Source organism: Rattus norvegicus, chromosome 17 (assembly GCF_021556685.1).
Source record: "Rattus norvegicus strain SHRSP/BbbUtx chromosome 17, alternate assembly SHRSP_T2T, whole genome shotgun sequence".
Taxonomy (NCBI): Eukaryota; Metazoa; Chordata; class Mammalia; order Rodentia; family Muridae; genus Rattus; species Rattus norvegicus.
Window position 1 is genome coordinate 55,064,976 of NC_141550.1, and position 7,362 is coordinate 55,072,337.

Consider the following 7,362-nt stretch of genomic DNA (forward strand, 5'->3'; position numbering starts at 1 on the left):
GTTTAAATGACAACCTCTTCTTCACTTGAATGGTGGTGTACTTTGTTGTAAGAGGCTTTTTAGTTTCATGAGATTCCATTTATTAAATGCCTACACTACTAGGATCCTGTTCAGAAAGTTCTTTCCTAGACCAAAGGGCTCAAATGTAGTCTCTACTTAGTGCCATATCATACATCCAGAAGTGTACAGAAAGCAGAAATTGGACTGCATTGACTTAAAACAAGTATACAGTTTGATTAATCAGGGGGTGAATCTGGGAAATGTTCGGAAAAAGTGTGAATATCATCAAAACATATATGATATTTTTAAAAACTTATAAAATTGTAAAAATAAATTTAAGGTAGGAATTGTTTAAAAAATTCATTTTTCAATTGGTTGGGCAATATGCATATGTAATATAATTTATAGTATTCAAAATATTTGAACTAGTATATATTGATCCATGAATATTAAATAATTTATGGAGCTATCAAAAGTATGCATAGTACAAACTGTAGTCATCAGATGAATCTGAAGCTATTTTCATTTTCATTTACGAAATAGAAGACACACACACAAACACACACACACACACCAAAGACCTTGGCAGCAGAAGGGTTAATAAAATTTTGCTTTGCTGCAGTGTTCTGCATACAAAACATGTACTTGTAGAGCAGCAAGTGTCCACAATATACTGAATCATCTGTAACTCATGCAAATTTCCAAATACAGCTATAAATGACATCAAGTAGCATTTATATTAATCTGTTTTAATTAAGGGAATACTTTTCAAGCACTTGAGAGTGAAACAATGTAAAAATGCTTTCCACTTTAGTTATAACTTCAGAAGTCTCATAGTTCTCTTATCCTTAAACTGTACATCAAACACTTTGAATCTATTCACAGTGTCTGTTCCTGTGCTTGGCATTCAAGAAACTCATGCTGTATGGGTTTGTCACAGCAGTAAGGCTGGCAATCTTGGAGATTATATATCAGAAGGTGAGGTTTCACAACTTAAGTAGCTCTGTCTATTCAACTAAATTAGTATCAGCACAGTTTTTATTTAGACAGCCCATTTCTTCTGTAAGTTTAGTTCTGACTCTACAATATGAGGTTTATTTTAAATTAAATAAAAAGCTTCTGTAATGCAAAGGACACTGTCAATAGGACAAAACAGCAATCCACAGAATCAGATAACCCTATTAAAAGTGGGGTACAGAGCTAAACAAAGAATTCTCAACTGAGGAATCTAGAATGGATGAAAAGCACCTAAAGAAATGTTCAACGTCTTTAGTCTTCAGGGAAATGCAAATCAAAACAACCCTGAGATTCCACCTCACACCAGTCAGAATGGCTAAGATCAAAAACTTCAGGTGACAGCAGATGCTGGCGAGGATGTGGAGAAAGAGGAACACTCCTCTATATGCCAATTACTTATATTAATTATGTAACACTACTAATTTTGGCATAGACATAGTAACTAAGGAGGCTTTTTATGAATGAAGTTTGAAAAGCATTGAATGCTACTCATCAAAGTTTTAAAATAGGATATTTTTGTAAGTCACATAAAATATGGTGCATGTTTGTAAGTATATGAATAAAATCTTACATATGCATATGTACACATAAATGAAACATTATTAATTTAAATGTGTATAGTAATGAGGTGTGTGTAGGTGGGTGCTTGTGTCTGTGTGTCTGTATGTCTGTATGTATATTTGGAATTTGCCTTTGTGCATGTGTGTGCATAAGTAAATGTGGGTCTACTAGCAAACACTGGTATGTATAGAAGCTGATAACCTTGAAATGGTTGTCTCTGTCTCCAACTGTTTTTTGTCTACCCTTCTTCCAAGAATGGAGTGAAAATAAGACATTGTGAAAACAAAGGTATTTGTGACTTTGGAATAGCCATTTCCATAGGAGAGTAGGACCTAAGAACCTGAGTGACACGAAGCCAACTGAAAGGTTAGTAGTGTTGAGGCTGCACATCCTCAGCAGGCATTACTAAGAAGTTCCAGGCATTACAGTCCTAGGATCCCAGAGGGCTTCAGCATGCCAGCCAAGAACAATCCCTTAAGAGAAAATCATAGGCCCCTGGTGGCTAAGGCAGGCACGACTTATCTCCCTGGAAGCTGGACTAAAGAAATCCCTGCCTGGCGCAGAAACTTCAGCTGCAGGATGCTCCAACTCATGAGTCTTGCTACTGGACCTTTCACAAAGATATTTTATCCTTAAGTAGAGCGTGGGTGATGCCTCAAGTATGCTGCCGTTTATTGACAAACTATCTTGGCTTTGATTGGTTGGATGTTGGCATACAATAAGGTAAAGCTTAAGACCAGCCAAGGAGCACTGTCAAACCAGATGTTTCTCGTTCTTATGGTGATTTTTAAAGGCTTCTTTCTAACTTATGTTTCAGATTTCATCTTATTCTAGGCTCAGGTATCAAAAGCTGTAGATTTCATGTAAGCTCTGGAAAGAGTGTTCCTTTTGTAGCTCCTGCTGCTGCTTTGACAGCTGGCAAATGTTGTTCTTTGTCTTGAGGTTGAATATCCTTCCCAACACAGAGCCCAGAAACAGGCAGGACACTCGCCATAGGGTATCACTTCTATTCCTATATCACTGGGATGTCAGCCATTTAGACATCCTAAGCCTTACTTGACCTTTTGCTTTCTTCCCTCTTATTTGTTCTAAAGCTATTTCACTCCAGTCATCATCACATAACCACCTTCCTTTCTCTATCTCTTTGTCTACTGTCTCCTTGTCTTACAAGGAGACTAATAGGTTCCATACCTGCATCAATCCTGACTGGCTTTATGTTAATATTTTAACATAATTACATTAATAAGGATTCCTTTACAAATAAGCACACCACCACAACTTTAAGAGTTAGTGCTTCAGCACAATGCTGGGGGTGGGACTGGGGGTGGGGGTGGGGCAGGAAACAGTTCCACTCATTCCATGTACTTTCAAGCAATAAGCTTGGTATAGAGACAGTTTCCAATTGATAAACAGTGTTCTGGGGTCTGTTGTATTTATTTAATTACACAACATCTACTTTTAAATAAATTTCCAGTTACTAGATCAAACGTGGGAATAAAGAGAAAAACCAAGTTCAGAAACATAAAAACAGTATGATTTTTCTGATTTCTTAATAAGTACATCAGAGAAGATTAACTCCATCATTTGCTTATAGCACCTCTAAGGAATAGATTCACACTCCCAGGTGTTGCTTGATCATAATCAGTTAAGTCCTTATTTGAATAAAATTAATTTGGAATATTAGTAAAGTCATGGAAGGCATTTGTTTTGGTAATAATATAATAGAAATTCCATTAGAATAGCAGTATAATAACAGTGGTAGTAGAATAATAATTGTAACATTATTAGAATTCCACTACGAAGGCACCATTTAATGGTTGGATGGATGGGGAAAATAAAGAATTAAGTGAATAGTAGTTTCAGCACTGAATATGTGTTGGTAATATGTAACATAAAAATATATCCAAAACATAAAATGTGAAGGGGGAATTGAAGTATGTGTCTAAAACATTTTATGTATTAAAAAGATACTTCATTCTGGTTTCTGCCTGCGCCCTGAGCTGACCCTGGGCCACAGAACTCTGTACCGAGATCCTATGGAGAGAGAGCTGGATATTTAGAGGTGTGGACAATCCCGAGAGCACCACTTCTGCTCACATTTCTGGTCCAAGAGGAATCTATCTGGAGTCCTCTGGACACAGAAACCTAGGAGCAGTCTGGGACAGGATCCTTCCAGTTTCTGCATGTGAGCAGAGCTGATCCTGTGCCACAGCTATCTATCTATACCAATCCTTCTGGGAGAAAGCCAGTCTCCAGGAGTGCTGACACACAGGCTTACAGGAGAGTCAAGCCACTGTCAGAAACAGCAAGACCAGCTAACACCAGAGATAAGCAGATGGCAAGAGGCAAGGGCAAGAACCTAAACAACAGAAAGCAAGGCCATCAGAACCCAGTTCCCCCAGCACAGCACACCCTAGATACCCCAGTACACCAGGAAAGCAAGACTTGGATTTAAGATCACAACTCATGATGATGATAGAGGACTTTAAGATTGACATAAATAACAGCTTAAAGAAAAACAGGACATCGCAGGTAAACAAGTAGAAGTCCTTAAAGAGGAAACAGAAAAAATCTCTTGAAGAATTACAGAAAAACACAAACCATTAAAGAAATTGAACAAAACCATCCAGAATCTAAAAATGGAAATAGAAACAATAAAGAAATCACAAAAGGAGACAACACTGGAGATAGAAACCTAGGAAAGAGATCAGGAGTCCTAGATGCAAACTTTACCAACAGAATACAAGAGTTAGAAGAGAGAATATCAAGGGCAGAAGACACCATAGAAAACATAGACACAACTGTTAAAGAAAATTCAAAAATGAAAAAAAGCTCCTATCCCAAAACAGCCAGGAAATCCAGGACATTGAGAGAACACAAATGTCAGCACAGGCTATTATTCCAGCAAAACTCTCAATTAACATAAATTGGAAAAAACCAAGATATTCCATGACAAAACCAAATTTATACAATATCTTTCCACAAATCCAGCCCCATAAAGATAATAGATGGAAAACTCCAACACAAAGAGGGAAACTACATGCTAGAAATGCACAAATGTAATCTGCTTGCAACAAACTCAAAGAGCCACACATTCATAATTCCACCTCTAACAACAAAAATAATGGGAAAAAATCACTATTACTTAATATCTCTTAACATCAATGTATTCGATTCCCCAATATAAAGACATAGACTAACAGACTGGATGCATAAAAAGGACCCAACATCTTGCTGCAGACAGGAAACCTCAGTGACAAAGACAGACACTACCTTAGAGTAAAAGGCTGGAAAAAATTTTTTCAAGGAAATGGTCCCAAGAAGCAAGCTGAACTGGCCATTCTAATATCGAATAAAATCTACTTTCAACAAAAAGTTATCAAACAAGATAAAAACGGACACTTTTTATTCATCAAAGGAAAAATCCACCAAGATGAACTCTCAACCCTGCATATGTGGGAGAGGATGGCCTTGTTGGTCACCAATGCAAGAAGAAACCCTTGTTCCTGCCAAGGTTCGATGCCCCAGTGTAAGGAAATATCAGGTTGTGGAGGCAGGAAGTGATGGCTGGGTGGTTGGGGGAATACCCTTACAGAAGAAGGAGGAGGGGGCATGGGGTAGGATCTTATAGATGGGAAACCAGAAAAGGAGATTACATTTGAAATGTAAATTAAAAATCTAATTAAAATACTTCATAAAGATAATTAGAATATTTAAGGTAATAGATATTTTTATCGGAACAATTAAATATTCTCGTAAGATATTTTAAGTTTTAATGACCATAAGCAATTTTGTTTGCTCTGAAGAGAGGGTGGGATTGGAGGAATCAGCTGCTAGCTCCTGCTAGTGTCCACCTGATTCAGAAAATAAAAATCACATTTTATCCTTTTCATCTCAGATGCCCATATTACACCAAAGTTACCATTTTAAAAATGGTTCTGTTTCTATAAATAGATGGAAGAAATTGAATTATTACAAAATCTATAATTTCAAGCTTAGCACTTAGCTTTTGGAAAAGACACCAATTGTACAGCAGTTGAATGCTAGGAAATTCTGGAAAAAAGGCATATGGTGTTGTGTCAAATGCTAAAGAACTAAAGATTCCATTCCTACAGACAACTCTGAGTGCCAAAAAGCAGCATCTTTATCTTTGAACAGAATGGGCATCAATTGAAAAGGAATGCTGTGGAGCTGGGTTTCAGAGAGACTGTAGGAGAGTTCAGTAAGGGACAGCTCCAGAGAGTCCTTCTCACACAATGGAAATTGTGGAAATTCATTGCACACATCCATTACAAACAGGAAAAAAGGTGGGGACAGAAAGTCATATGATCAGAAATGTGCCTTAAAATATAGAACAACAGCTAGCTACTACCCTACCACCACCACCACCACCACCACCACCACCACCACCAACAACAACAACAACAACAACAACAACAACAACAACACTATTTATTGAGTGTGGTGTACTCTCCCATCTTACCTAGCCTTAATCAATTAAGACTGGATGTTCAAAAAGTTTCCAGATGAGAATGCAAGAAAATGCAACACCATTCATAGAGTAGCTAGTTCTGCAGAAAATCCCATGCTGGATGAAAATTCAGACTGGAGAATTGCTCTCAAGGTAGGGCTTTAACAGAAAGAGATATAAATTCTGCTTTGTGCATCAGATTAGATTTCAGACCCAGCTTCTCCTACAGAGGCTTTCAGTGTCATATGACCAGCAAGCCTATCAATGGCCAACATTTACTTATTGCTTAATATGCATTGTGTTTTGCTACAGATGATGCTGTTATCAACACAAATACCTAATCAGTAAGTGACTCCAGGATTCAGAGTTTGACTCTGGATCTATTTCTTCTATTCAGCATGATCCTTCTATAGTCAAAACAGAAATCACAGGCTATGTGACCTCTAGCTGATATGTAGCTTTGTGACTTAGTTAAAATGAGGATAGGATTGGAAAGGTGCCTCAAAGGGTAAAGTGCTTGCCACATAAGTGTAAGAAGCTAAATTCACATTCCCAGACTTTCTGTAAAACACACACAGGAAGTAGCCTGCATCTGTAATTCCATTGCCTTTAATGCAAGATGGGAAGAGAAAAGAGAAGAATTCATGGAACCACACAGGCCAGCTAGCCTGGTATGTGCAATGCAAAGGCAAACAAGGAGGCAAACAAGCAAGGAGAACTTGCTACCAACAAGAGGAAGGGAAGGATTAACATTCTAGGTCATCTCTGACCTTCACACACTTGCTAAGTAAGTATGGAAATGTGCTCCACACCACACATATGCAGAAATCACATACATATTACATATATGCACACATTAAACATGTAAGGATGGATAGTTGTTTCAAATAAGATTATCTACCCCTCACTCTTTGGGGATTAGATCTGTCTCACAGTGATTCCTGGAGCTATGTTACATTATCTTTCTCATGAATCATTCTTTTCAGTTTACCGCACCATACATATCTGGTTCAGGATACTTTGTGCCACTGAAGCTTATAATGATTTCATTAGCTATAAAAAATTTTCTCTGAGAACCATTATTGCTGCTCATCACAGGAACCCTCTCTACCTATCTGCTCTCCACACTCCATGACATTGTCTATTTTATCTCACCACTGACAGCCTTCCAGGTCTTGAGAACATCTCACATATATTGACCAAGAGAACTCTCGGTGTTTCTACCAGGCAGGCCTACAGGCAGGTCCATGTTCCTTCTGCCTCTGTCTTCCATAAACTCTTCAGCGTCCATGGTACTGTCAGCTGGAGCCCAA